Genomic DNA, 14,954 nt, shown 5'->3' with positions numbered 1-14,954 from the left:
TATGAATCCCAGCTCTAATGGGTACCTGACATTAGTTGGGGAAAAAGTAAAGGCAGTTGGTCATTTTGTTGGCCACATGACACCCTCGTTAGCCATAGGCCACAGAATCAGATGACCTTTACATCATCTGCCCTATAGACAAAAGATTGGAAAGGGGAACTTTATTTTTTTTTTTTACCACAAACAGAATTACACAAAAATCCCCCCCCCCTTCAGAAAAGAAAAAAAACTCTTTTACTGCTTTCATAAATAAAAAGGATGCTAAATGTTATGTCTATAAAACATTACCTTGAAACAAACATTGCAAGAAGTCCTTTTGCTTTAACTGCCTACATCTTCAAGTGTCTTTCAATGAACAAATCCTGTTGATCCTCTGCAAACATAAACAAGTTTACATAGATATTAAATATTAGCATTTCAAAGTCATGGGCCAAAAGCTCAGTCATTTTTCATTTCGCTTCTATATCAATATTTTGATTTTTTTGTCGGCTAAATGATTTGTGTACCTCATAGGAAAACAATGGGGTCCTGGGTTTGAACCTAAATGAAGATTGGGATTTTGAATTTTTAGGGTGCCCCTCAGTCACCCAACTCTAATGGGTAACTGATTTTAGGTGGTGAAAATTAAGGCGGTTAGTCATTGTGCTGGACACATGACGACCTGCTCATTAACCACTAGCCATAGAAACATAACCTTGACATCATTTGCTCCATAGATCGCAAGGTCTGAAAGGTAAACTTTACTTTTTTTAAATTAATATCCACTGTGCATACTGCATCCCATTACTTCTTACTTATGTACAATAGATTTCTCTTTTCCCTTCCTTGTGTTTCTTGAATCAAGTTCCTTTTTATAGGGCATTTTAATACCGCCACAAAGCTAATGGATTATATTATTTGTCATAATGTCCAAAAGTAGAAACTAATGATTTTATAATGAGAATGTGGGTATGTGTGTTGTCTATCCAGTATCCAAAACTACAAATTTTTCAAGTAAAAATCAACAAATTAAACATATTAAAAAGATAATAAAAACCAACAGGGATTATGTGAAGGTCTTTGCAAATTTCATTAAGATTTGTGGTTAAACAGTAGAGTTCTTTTTATTTGTTTAAATAGATCATTGAGTGTGATACTTCAAATCTTTGGACAGGTGATCATGGATAAAATCTGAACACTTTCATTTAAATTTATGGTTCCCATGGTGGAAAGGTGTTCTACAGCTTCTGCAAAGATCAAGCTCTGTTTTATCCACCATGGTCAAACACATCCACCTTAGACAAACAGTATCCACCTTAGACAAATAGTATCCACCTTAGACAAAAAGTATCCATTTCTATATAAAAAAAATACATACATATAATTTTCTTTACATATTAAAAGAAAAAGAGAAAGATTACCTAGGGTGACCAGACACCATCAGCAAAGCAATATTTTTTTGAGATATCAGTTACTGCTTCGGAAACTGCTGATGGATCAGTCACTGTAAAAAACTTGGTCAGTAAAATTTGAAAAGTAGACAACTCCATGGTAAACAATAAAATCGCCACCTGAAAACACAAATAAACAATAAGAGGATGTAGACACACACAAAAAGGATTACAATGTCTGATTTTAACTCAATGTGAGCCACATGAGTAGGCCTAGTTATAGCCTTTAACACAGCAAACTTTTGAACTAGTGACCAAAAGTGCACAACATTTTAAGGATAAATGTAGAATATATACAGCTATTTTATTTGAATAAATGTGAATACTAAAGTCAATATAAACAAATATGAGACTGTGTGACAAAAGTTTAACTTAAATATTACATCCTGTATATATATATATATATATATATATATATATATATATATATATATATATATATATATATATCGAAGACGAACTCCATTCTTTTCAGATCAGGCAGCTTTCCATACAATTTTTATTCTAAAGGACTGCTGGGGGCCAGTATTTTGTTTGGGTCTCACGATAAAACAAGGCAATATGTTCTTTGGAGGAACTCTACAAGGCATGTTTCACTGGTTTCAACATCCAGAATAAGTGTTAACTCATTATGTTGTGCCCTATTCAAAGGTGAAAAATAATTCATTGACTGTGTCCTGATAGAATGTAACATGCATCCTTGATCCTGATGTTTGAGCAACAACTGTTATATTTTTGGTTTATACTACTCTCTTTTTCTTTTTCTCTTCCGGATATAGTGGAATTTAAGAAAAGAAAAAGTAAAGTACCCCTTTCAGACCTTGTGGTCTATAGGGCAGATGATGTAAAGCTCATCTGTTTCTGTGGCCTACTGTTAACGAGGGTGTCATGTGGCCAGCAGAATGACCAACTGTCATTACTTTTCCCCAATTAATGTCAGGTACCCATTAGAGCTAGGTGGACTCAGAGGCGCCCAAAGATCGTGAAATTAAAAACCCCAGTCTTACCAGAATTCGAACCCTGCACCCCAGTTCAGTAGCCAAGTGTTTTACCGCTTAGCCACTGCACCTTCCATGGAATTTAAGACTGCTTACTTATTCTCCCATTTTGGCAGTGTCAGCTTGTTCATCTCCTCTATACGAAAGTGTGCCTGGGATCCATTGGAGAACAGTTTTTTTGCTATTATTGTTGAGATTTATAAGAGCTGTCTTGACTTGTTTGATAGAGGAGACATCAGATTTTTTGAAAGATAGGAAAGAAATGTTTTTGGTATTCCTTAGAAAGAAAATCTGGCTGTTCACAGGTGGATGGTTGATTAGTGTGGTAGCTGCTGGTTCTAATACTCCCCTTTCTGCTCAGTGGCTGTCTGAGAGATCGCCAGTGGCTATTAACTTTTCTAATCTTTCTCAATTGAGCCATTCATTGCATAAGACATCTCCTCCGTTACCGGTGGATTCTTGAGATGAGCCATCTGTATAATTGACCCACTGGTTATTGGTATATTAGATTTCTTCCTTGAGATCTTTCTGATTGTGATAAGATTTTTTTTTGGTTATAGCAGAAAGAGAGCTTAGGTCCCAGGGAAGAGAGTCATTGCACTGTTTAACTAATTCATAAATTATATTTTATAAGCAGTGTTTCTTTGTTTGAGATTCTCGTATGAAATGAGGTATTTTCAGTTAATTTTGAGTGCCAGACTTGTGGGTTTAAGTTTTGAGTGGGAAGCTCTCTTAGGTTTCCATTTTAGTAAACTGAGTAAGGATTATTATTTCTCTTATTTTGTCCAGAGAAACCAGGGAAAAACTGATCTCTTCCATTGCTTTGAAGGTTGTTGTTTTTATTGTTTGGAGTTAGGTTTTTGTTTTACTTTTTTACTTTGTCTATTTTCTGTAGAATTGACTGCTGAATCCTATGTTGTAGAGTCCTGTGTTCTAGAGTGATGTAGCTGGTAAATTTCTTTTTCAAAATGTAATTAGCTGATTGAAGCTCACAGCCTGCTAGGTGGTTGGTGTTAGCCTTCCCTGGTTGTCCAAGAAGTCTACATCTGAGTTGCCAGTTACACTGATGTGATTTGGTATCCACTTCATCTAGTGTGTTGTAGCTGGTACATTTCTATTTCAAAATGTTGTGATTTGGTATCTACTGCATTTAGCGTGTTGTAGCTGGTACATTTCTATTTCAAAATTTTGTGATTTTGTATCCACTGCATCTAGCGAGTTGTAGCTGGTACATTTCTATTTCAAAATGTTGTGACTTGCTCCAAATTAATATTTCCATTTTATATCTTGTACAATTTCACTTTTTTTTAGTTGACTTTATAGACTGTCATTTTATTCATACTGCCATGTAAGATCTTTAAATTTGTTGAACCATGGATTGGGCATTAGAGCTGGGAGGACTCAGAGGTGCCCAAAGAAGAAGAAATTAGAAATCCCAGTCTTCACTAGGATTCATAGCAGGGACCCCCAGTATGGAAGTCAAGAGCTTTACCACTCAGCCACCACGCCTCCATCAAATTGATTAGGCTAAAAGTAGTCCTACAAGTTCTTTGAGTGAAAAGAAAACAGTGTTTAATGAATAAAAAAGGGAAGAAGAAACTTTTTTTTTCCCACTAAAGTAAATCAAAGTAAAGTTCCCCTTTCAGACCTTACAATCTAGGGGGCTGAGGATGTAAAGGTCATCTGTTTCTGTGGCCCATGGTTAATGAGGTTGCCAGCACAACAACCAGCCGCCTTTACCTTCCCCATCACATCAGGAACCTTTAGGTAGGTAGACATAGTCATGTGATCAGGGCACGGCAGACATATTGTTGGTAAAAATCTGGTTTCTATGCACAGTCAACACAAGCTTTTAGGCACTTACCATGGATAAGTCGAGCAAAGAATGATATAGTCAGAAACAAATATTAATTCTTACACTTTGAAAGCAAGCCAGCGTAATAAAGAAAATGATTTGCTGCCCTCCTTGTGTTATCCAGATCTCTTCACTTATAATCTTGTTCTACTGAAAGTGCTTACACAATCACAAAGGATGAATTCAAGGTATTCCGAATCAATTTTATTGTTGGACCTAGATTAGATCTAGATCTACTAATAACTAATCTAGACTAGATTCTAGATCTATATTCTAACTATTTAAGTTAGCATATCTAGACATCTATACTATATTCATAATATTGTTTGACATAAATGTAGAATCAGATTGAATAGTCAATATTTATTATTGTCTAGGGCAGTGTTTCTCAAACTGTGTGCCGCCGAAGATTTGCAGGTGTGCCGAGGAGTTTTCAGAATGCCACACGTGCAGCGTTACACAGGTTTGCCTACTATTAAATTTTTATTTTACCTTGTAACGACATCCCAGCTTGCAACGACCAGTAATAGTAGTGGATCGCTACATTATGACGGAAAGGGGTGTTAGCTCTTCAGGTTATGGAGTTGTCCACTATACATATATTATTATAATGACTCAAATGTAGGCCGCCTTAGCAGACGCTCAGCAGTTCTTATATTGGTAACGATAATAATAAGCGATGTGTTTCATGTAAATTTTGTAGGTGTATGCTAATAATAACAAATTATTACTAAGCCTTAATCATTGTTATCCATGGAGAAATACGTTGGTAAGAATGAAACTGCGAAAGCGTTCAATGAAAAGCATGGAACCAAACAAAGGTACAAAGAAGATTACATCGGATATGGTTTCATATCTTCAGGACCTGAAGATTCTCCATTGTCATTCTGTCTGATCTGCAATTCAGCTCTGTTGAATGAGGCGCTTGTTCCAAGCAAATTGAAGAGACACTTGGAAACAAAACATCCAGCTGTAAAAGCGCAACTGAAGGAATACTTCGAAAACATCAGGGCTCAACAAAATAAACAAGCTAAGAAACTTACGAACTACCTAAAGCTTTCAGAAAAGGGATTAATTGCAATTTATAAGGTTGTTCAGTTATTAGCAAATGCAAGAAAGAACACACAGAGGCTGAATCAGTCATTGCACCAGCTTTAGCAATAGTTGTTGAAACTATCCTTGGACCCGATGCTGCCGAAAAAGTTAAAAAAGTTCCTTTGTCAAATAGTACTATCTTGCGCAGAATTGAAGACTTATTGTCAGATTTACAAGATCAAATCTTCGAACACTTCGAAATGACTGACGATGAACTGTCTCTGTTGTGGTCCCTTCAAGTGGATGAATCCACTGACATTAGTGCAAAGCCCAGTTGTTAGCTTTTATTCAGTTCATAAAGGATGAAAAATGTGTCAACAAATTCTTATTTTGCAAAGACTTACCAACTACGACCAAAGGCGAATTTAAGTGGTGAACGAAAACATTTTGCTATTCAAAGTACAGTGGAGACAAACTGTGTCAGCGTTTGCACCGATGGCTGTCCTTCCATGCAGGGAATTAGAAAGGGATTCTTCACTCTTGTGCGTCAAGAAAATCCAAATGTATTAGTTGTTCACTGCATGATCCACAGAGAAGCTCTTGCCTTCAAATATTTGATGTCTGTTCTGGATCAAGTGATTGAAGTTGTAAACTTCCTCAAATCTCGACCGCTTGCATTCTGACTTTCCTCAGAGCTTTGTGAAGCAATGGATTCAGACTACTAATGTCTCCTGTATCACACCAACATTCGTTGGCTCTCCAGGGGAAAAGTGTTAAAGGGTGTCATCCAACTCAAGGCTGAGCTGATTTCATTCTTGGAGGCTGAAAAAAAAAAAAGACTTTGGATTTTCTATTCATGACGAGATTTGGTGGGTTAAGGTGACATTTCTCTCTGATTTATTTGACAAATTAAATTCATTGAATTGAAGTCTTCAAGGACCATCGGAAACCATCATCATTGCATCATCAAAACTAATATCATTTGGTTAAAATTGATTGTCTTTGTGGCAAAGTAAAATCACGAAAGGACTGCTTTCCTACTTACAATGAATCTGCTTCAAATAAAGAAATCACCCCCGAAATTCTGGACACTTTGAAACACCTGCAGTCAACATTGCAGCATTACTTCTCAACAGTTTGAAGTAATGAATATAAATGGGTCAACTCTCCATTTGGAAACAATGAAGCTACAAATTTTACAACTAAAGAAGAAGAGCAGCTCAATGATTTAAAAAACGATGCAATTCTTAAGTCAAGTTTTCCGAGAAAGCTTGGATGTGTTTTGGATTTCAATCAACAAGTTATATCCTGTAATCAATTTAAAAGCAATCAAAATAATTGTTCTTCCATTTACATCTTTATGGTTTTGTGAGTTTGGATTTTCAGCACTGACTGAAATCAAATCTAAGAAAAGAGAGAGACTTCTTACAATAGACGATGAAATGCGAGTTTGTTTGTCGACTTTGGAGCCTCGATTAGATCGCATTTGCTCTCAAAAACAGGCACAACATTCACATTAAACATAATACTGAAAAACAGGCAAAATCTTTTTTTCTTTTTATTATAAAACATCTGTTGCTCTTCGTGGTGTGCCGCGAAATTTTTGTAGTTTGTTTACTGTGCCGGCAGACAAAAAAGTTTGAGAAACACTGGTCTAGAGCTAGATCAACATTGTTGTAACATATAATGTAGGCCTACATAGATTGTGATAGAGATCTACTCTCTACTCAAGCCTTCAAGATCTAGTATTCTAGATGTAGATCTATGGCTTCATAGATATATTATATACAAAATCTGGATGATGTCTCAGATTAAAGTGTGACTAGATCTAGAGTCTAGCCTACATAATGCTTAGGCTTAGTAGGTCATTCTAGATCTCATCTAGACTCTATAGAATAGATCTAGAAAATCTAGATAACATCTAAAATCTACATCTCTCTGTTGCTGCATATTTTAAGCATATGAAACTTAATTTTTATCTAATAGATATAGCTAGATCTAGTCTTCACTTCTAGGTCACTTGATAAGATAAATAAATTTAGCTTTTATGTAGCACTACTTTCATGCTTATAGTTATAGCATGCTCAGAGCGCTATGGTCCAATCTCATTGGTGGACCGGAGGGGAGGGGTATCTGGGAGTTTTTCAGTGCTGCCTTTAGGCGCTCATTAAACACATCTCTGCACAAGATATATTTGGACTATAGTTACAGATAATAGTTACTTATTATTAGATACTAGTATTATATAGATCAGATCTAGCATCTAAACCAAAGAAAACTTTACTATCCAGGCTGAAGACTTTTTAAAGTTTATTTTAGGACTAGGCTCATCAAGACTAGTAACTTGTTGATAAATCTAATGGTCCTAGATCTGTGTTTCTTTCACAACTTTCAAATGCTCTTTTAAGATTTGAAGCTAATTACACCTTAGCCCAAACCTTTTGGCTGTTGCGGCTGAAGCACTTCACTAGTCTCAATTGAATTTTTGGTGTAAACTAGGGTTTTGAATTTCTATATTTTTAGGATGCTTCGAAGTCCAACCAATTCTTTATATTACAAGAGTTCTAAATCAATTATTAAAATGTTATTGCTATTTTTACTTTTGAAAATGTCTACAGGCTTACAAGAGTTTAGCAGCTTACAACCAGTTCCTAGATGGTTGGGTTCAAGATGTTATGGCTTTTAAACCACTAGCAAAGGTAAGTAATAAATATTGTTATATTATAGTTAATATCTTGATATTCAAAGGTATTTACATGTATATGATCCAATGTCTTGATATGTACAGGTATTTTAAATAATTTTTTTTTCTTTTTAATAGGTCTTCACTCTCAGTGGTTAGCATGTACTGCAGCCCTGGATAGTAATAAGTCAAGATGGTATTATTCTATTCGCCCACTGTTCTTGTATAGTTGGACTTGGTGAGTCCTGCACTCATGTGGCAGACATGGATCCTTGAGTCAAATAACCTACTCACTGAAGCCCAGGCTGGCTTAGAAAAGGCAGATCAACAGAAGATCAAATTGCCTTCATCACACAAGAAATAGAAGACGGCTTTCGAGAAAAGAAACCAACAACAATTGTGTGGGTTGACTTAAGAAAAAGCATTTGACAAAGTCTGAGAACAAGGTCTCTTGCTCAAGCTAATCCAGCATCACATATCCCAAAGAATGTACAACTGGATAAAGGAATACCTAAATAATAGAAAAGCCTTAGTTTGCATGCAAGGACAAAGAAGCCACACAGTGGGTATAAAAAATGGCGTCCCCCAAGGACGAGTCCTATCCCCAACACTTTTCCTAATATTCATAAACGATCTAAATCAAAACCTACCTAGAAAAGTTAAAAGCAGCATGTATGCAGATGACCTTGCCATAATTAGCACAGAAGAATATGTAGGAACATCGAAATTTCGATTACAAGATGCTCTTGATAAACTCAATAATTGGTCCAAAGACTGGGGCATGTCCATCAACACAAAAAAGACCACATATACCATATTCTCACTGTCAACAAAACAACAAACAATAAAATTAACATTAGATTTGGAAGCTTTAGAAAAAAATGACAGCCCTACTTATCTTGGAGTCACATATGACCCGAGACTAACCTGGAAAAACCAAATAGATAAAACACAGAGTAAAGGCATCCAGAGACTATCCCTCTTGAAAAAATTAGCTGGCACAGATTGGGGAGCTAATCACAACATCCTGAAAAAGGCCTATACCAGTTATGTAAGATATGTATGGTGCCACAGCATGGGGCTCAGCAGCCCAAACCAACCTAAGAAAAATAGACAAGGTTCAAAATATTGGTCAAAGGATAATGACAGGAGCAATCAAAACAACACCCATAAGAGCTATGGAGGAAACCGCTGCCCTGATCTCTCTGGATAAAAGAAGAGAAATAAAAATCCTTTCCCAATTCACTAAATTGGAAACCTTGGAGAGGCACCCACTCAGAACAAAAATCCACAAAACTGGCACAAAAAAATGTCTCAAAAGGACCAATTTCATACAGGAATCTCTAAACCTAAAAAAGAAACACCAACTTGAAAAAATTACTCTGGAATCCTCAATACACTATAATGAATCTCTACCCTGGGACGAAAGCCCTCTTCCTACTATAAGGGACCATATTGAAAACATAAAAAGAAAATCTGATTACAGACCATCAGAGCTCAAGGAAATAGTGAACTGTTTTCTACATACCAATTACCCTAGCAATCAGTGGATCAGAGTTTACACGGATGGCTCATCCCATAAAGCCACCACAAATGGAGGAGCTGGAATACTTATCGAATGGCCAGATGGAGGAAAAATAGAAAAATCCATTGCAACTGGAGAGTTCTCTGACAGTCACAGAGCAGAAAGGGAAGCACTAGCACTAGCTGCTACCATGTTAGCAAATCATCCAAGTTCCCCCCACAGTCAGATTGTCTTTCTAACAGACGTGAAAACAACCCTCCAAAGCTTGCAAAACTCTGATTCCCCTCATATTAAAAACCTCAGAACAGCACTTACAAAGCTCAACAACAACAGCAAAAAAACTGTTATTCAATGGATACCAGCTCACATACAACTAGCAGGAAATGAGAAGGCTGACAAACTCGCCAAGAGTGGGAGAACAAACTCACAAGTAAACTCTGCACTCTATCCAGAAGAAATGAAGAAATTAATTGTAGATAAAATAAATGAGAAATGGACGAGCTCCCATCCAAATCACAAGAAAGATGACGCTTACTATAAGCTATCCCGACAAGACCAACGTCTAATCTTTCGACTCAGGACCGGACACAACAGAATGCGACAACACATGTTCCGGAAGCTCAAAATTGGAACCAGTGAAATCTGCCCATGTGGAGTATCACCAGAAAATGCCGACCACGTCCTCCAAAACTGCTCTCTCTACCAAGAGGCCTGTATAAGACATTGGCCCCAAATCACCCCAATAGAAAGAAAACTATATGGAGAGCTCCCTGATTTGGAAACCACTGCGCAGTTCATCTCATGTACTGGTCTAGTCATATGAACACTCCAACATAACAATGAGAACGATGAAGAAGAAGAAGAAATGTGGCAGACACTTTATTTATGCTGGAAGCCAACACCAGGCTAAAAGAGAGTAAGACAGTTACAGGCTTATTATCTTACTGGATAAATCCATCAGAGCTTAAAAAAGTTTTGCCAACTAAGGTTTCTGAGATTGATATCACCTCATTAAAAAACAAAAAGTTAAATTTGATTCTCTTGTGAACAACATCACTTCTAAAAATAAAAATTTAAAGGCTATTAAATCCAAAGAAACTATAAAGCTTAGTATAAATATTTTTAATTCATTTATTGAAAGTAATGAGTTCCAATCAGATATTTTACTGTGTTGTGCTAATAGGAAGAATAGGTTTGTGCCTGTGCTTTAACGCTGCTAGGTCTCTCAATGAAAATTTCAAAACAGTCATTTATTACTGTCATCTTCCTGTCATAAGTACAAATAAATTTTTTGGGCCTGAGACTCTCCTTATTGGGCCAGAAAATCAAATCGGATATGTCGACATACATAACATCCAAAACAGTACATGAATATCTTAGATCAGGGGTGGGCAACCTTTTTGTATCGAGGGCTGCATTATTTTAAAAATTGGGAATGGCGGGCCGCATATTTATATACAACTTATAGAGACACTCTAAGCTAACTGTGTAGAATGTCTTTTAATTCATATTTACACTGTATTATATTCACGTTTCTTTTTTTCCCCACACTTCACGTTAAGGAATTACAACAAGAGTTAGCAATTATTTAAACCAATTTTACGAATTTTTTTTTCAAATTGCTGTTGTCATTTTACATTAAAATATCCTGACAAATATACAGTTGTACTTAATGTGCAGTATTTTACTTTTTACACTCATGCATGATGTTCCAGAACTGTGGAACTAGCTTACTAGTTTCTATCCTTGTGACTGCTGTCAAATTACAGTCAGTCAAAATCGACCAGTAGTAATGCTTGTTTAGTTTCCACAAAGGAAAAGGCTTGTTCACTGAATGAGACAATATATGTCCGGAAGTTAAATGTCGGGACTAGAGAAACTTGCCCATCACCAGAGAATGCTGACCATGTCCTTCAATGGTGCATTCTAAATCAAGAGACCCGAACAAGACTTTGGCCCAAAAACCCTCCTAAAGAACAAAAACTAAAAAAACAATTTTTATTTGTTACTACTAGGTCTAAATCTATTGACTAGATCTAGTGAAATCTAGTCTAGATTATTCTAGATCTACTTGATTATCTATCCTTTTCTAATTCTAGGGCTCTACTCTAGTCACACTAGATCTTGTATATAGTTCTAGATCTAAAATAATTTAAGAGTCTACTAGTTCTATATCTAATAATTCCTCTAAGTCTAAGAACACAGATTATAATAATTATATTAGAGATCTAAATATTTATGTCTAAATCTATAGTTCTATAGTCTATAATAGACTTATTAAGAACTAAATTTACATAATGATACATAGAAATCTAGAATCTAGAGATCTATCACCTTCTAAGTCTATTTCTAGATAGATCTAGAGTCTACTTCTAGATCTAGTTATCTAGTGCTAGCCCTACTTCTAGATCTAGAAACTAATTTAGGCTATGTAATAAGAAAAGTAGATCTAATAGCCTTATTTAGGCCTTAGACTTACTGTGTCTAAGTCTAAGTCAAGTTAATTAATTAATTTAGGTCTAGATCTTTAATAACGTTTTTTTTTTTAAAATCCTTTTGAAAGTTTCTTAGATTACTTAGAAACCAGTTCAAGGAGTTAGTGTTGGAATAGTCAGATCTATTTCATCTATGAAAGTATGATAATCTATCAAATAAAATAAAATCATCTAAAATCTAAAAAACAATCTAGACTAGATTAGATCTATTGAAATCTATTCATTCTAATCTAAATCTAGTCTAGATTCTAGATCTAGAAGTCTAGTGACCTAGACCTATCTAGTAGCCTAGTCTAGACTAAGACTAGATTCCTAAATTGTCTAGGTCTAGATCTAGATGATGATAGATAATAGATCTAGTAGAGTAGAGTACTGTAGTAGAGCCATTGTCGTGAAAAGAAAGGGATTTGAATGGAATATTTGGCTAATTAGCACTTACTAGATTCTAAGAATAGATCTAATTCTAATATCTAGACCTAGACTACTAGATCATTAGATCTAGAGATCTATGTCTAGAACTAGATGTAGATCTAGATCTAGTCTTCAACCATTTCTTCGTAAATTTAGGACACACCGGGTCCGGAAGTAGATGAAATGTAAACAATAAACACAGACCTATATATATTTTATTTTGCACTCAGTATTTTCAATTCGCACTATTAATAAATAATGATAAAATTCAGACTTGGCGGAACAAAAAATCGTGAATGCGGAACGGCGGAACATGTGAGCTTTTTTGATGATTTTGCGGGCCGTTTCCGCATAATGCGGGACTATAGGCATGTCTGCTGTAGGTGTCAGCAGGCCGCATAAAACATTCCGCTGGGCCACATCCGGCCCCCGGGCCGTAATTTGCCCACCCCTGTCTTAGATGCAGTTGTGGGATGAATTTTAAACATAGCTAATACATAGGCTGGTTTACCTAGAATATTTGAAATAATGTGTGTTAAAAAAAATAATTTGTGTACATTCATAATTATAGTAGTTAAATTATATATAAATATGTGTAAATGTGAGACAGTGTATTTTTTAAAGATATATTTATTCAAATCATAATATGCATTCATTTATTTGTTGAAATAAAAGAAATGAATTGAAGTATTGTTTGTATATTAATTATTATTATCTTATCTATTAGTATGAAAATTGTAGATCTATTCATTCAAAAGAGGCCCTTAGTGAAACCTGCAGTACCAGGTTCGAATCTCGTTAAAGACTGGTATTTTGAATTTTGGGATACCTCTGAGTCCAACCAGGTTTAATTGGTATTTGACATTAGTTGGGGAAAAGTAAGGTGGTTGTTCATTGTGCTGGCCAAGACATCCTCGTTAACCGTGGTCCACAGAAACAGGTGACCTTTACATCATCTGCCTTATAGATCGTAAGGTCTTTTTAGTTAACTTGTTTATTTAAAAAAAACAAACATTTTATTTCAAGATCAATTTTTGTAACTATGTAACTGTTTGAATAACAATGGACGCCAAGAACTAGTTGTTTTTTTTTATAAAGTATCTTAGTTAGTAATTCAAATCAAGATATCTGCCTGGTCATGCATTTTGTGTGATGGACTGTTGAGACTTACCGATGGTTCCGGGTTTAAACCCTGCCCATTCCCATCCCCTGTGGAAATCGATTCTAAAAAGTTAAATCTAAATCTAATCTAGATTGAAAAATTCTAGTCAAGATTATTTTCATAATTTGCCTGTTCTGTATTATGCATACAACAAAAGAAACAATGAAGTTCATTTTAAATAATAAATCAAAATATTTAGAAAAACAACTTGCCTTAAATTTTCTTCTTTGCTGCTTGTTTTTTAATATGTAGTTTTCAAGTCCTTCCTGTTACTCAAAAGAGCTGGTTTTATTAATCTGTATGTGGCTCTGTTCCAAAAGCAATATAATGAAGCCCGCTATGCATCTTCATCTGAAAAATATAAAATGTGATGAATGTTGTGTTGGACAGAGTTTAAGTCTTAGAAAATGAAAGTTTTACTATTTATAGATTCTGAAAAATTCTAGCTTTATAAATGCAATGTCAATAGTCAAGTCGTATCGAAATAATTTCTTTTACCATCATTTTTATTAGAAATCAAAAATTAGATCTAACTCTATATTCTAGACTGCCGATACAAAAAATAAAATGTGATTTATTTTTTATTTATATTATATATCCAGAGATTTAAGTATCTATTGTATATAGAATTAGAACAGGCCCAGCCTGTGTGGGGGGGGGATCGAGTTGATGGTGCTTAAGTGCACTGAACATAATTTCTTAAAAAAAAATAGATAAAAAAATCACTTAGATTTAGATCTAAATCTATACAGACTCTATGTTTGTTTTTTTCTACAATAGTGCTAACATTTATTTATAGATCTATATAGATCTATTTCAACAATAACAAATGTTTGACCTGAGTAGTTGATGTCTTATTTACAAAGTGAATATCAAAGTGGTAATTAGAACTAGACCTAGAATCTAGACTAGTCATCTTGTAGAAGAAAATTAGATCTAGATCTATACATATCTATGGGATAGGACCAATAGCGAACACTTTTGTGCCAGTTTTTAGTTTAGAATTTTATAATGAAAACATCTGCGGACTCCTCACCTATTGGGCTATAAAACTAAATTTGACTCTTTTTTCCATATCAGCTATTAAATTTATAATTCAAGTCAACTTGCGGTATGGGTCGGACATAATCAGCTAACGCAATTTTCGCGGGAGTCATAATGAGCGAAAGGCCGTAAAAAATAGCGAAATAGCATGTTAAAATATAGGAAATTATGCTTCAATTAGTTCTATCATCTAACTTCTTCCATGAAGCATTATAACTATTGTCCTCCTTGTGGCATAAAGCCTAAATTTGTTTTCACTTTCTCGTGCTCCACATCTCCTTTCTCTGCTTGGAACCGATGTCTATATAGCCTACGA

At 35.2% G+C, this 14,954-nt stretch overlaps 1 long non-coding RNA gene across 1 annotated transcript; it reads right to left on the bottom strand.

Annotated features, from left to right (window-relative positions):
- Window positions 1-287: 287 nt before the first annotated feature.
- LOC129928302 (uncharacterized) lies at window positions 288-12,984 on the bottom strand. The gene is made up of 3 exons (XR_008779891.1): window positions 12,461-12,984; window positions 1,401-1,550; window positions 288-373 (listed from the first exon to the last, which is right to left on the bottom strand). It is a non-coding gene; the product is annotated as an uncharacterized LOC129928302 (long non-coding RNA).
- Between the last annotated feature and the right edge of the window lie 1,970 nt (window positions 12,985-14,954).

Source organism: Biomphalaria glabrata, chromosome 9, assembly GCF_947242115.1.
Source record: "Biomphalaria glabrata chromosome 9, xgBioGlab47.1, whole genome shotgun sequence".
Taxonomy (NCBI): Eukaryota; Metazoa; Mollusca; class Gastropoda; family Planorbidae; genus Biomphalaria; species Biomphalaria glabrata.
Note: the sequence above shows the minus strand (reverse complement) of the source record. Positions and strands in the feature narration are given on the sequence as shown.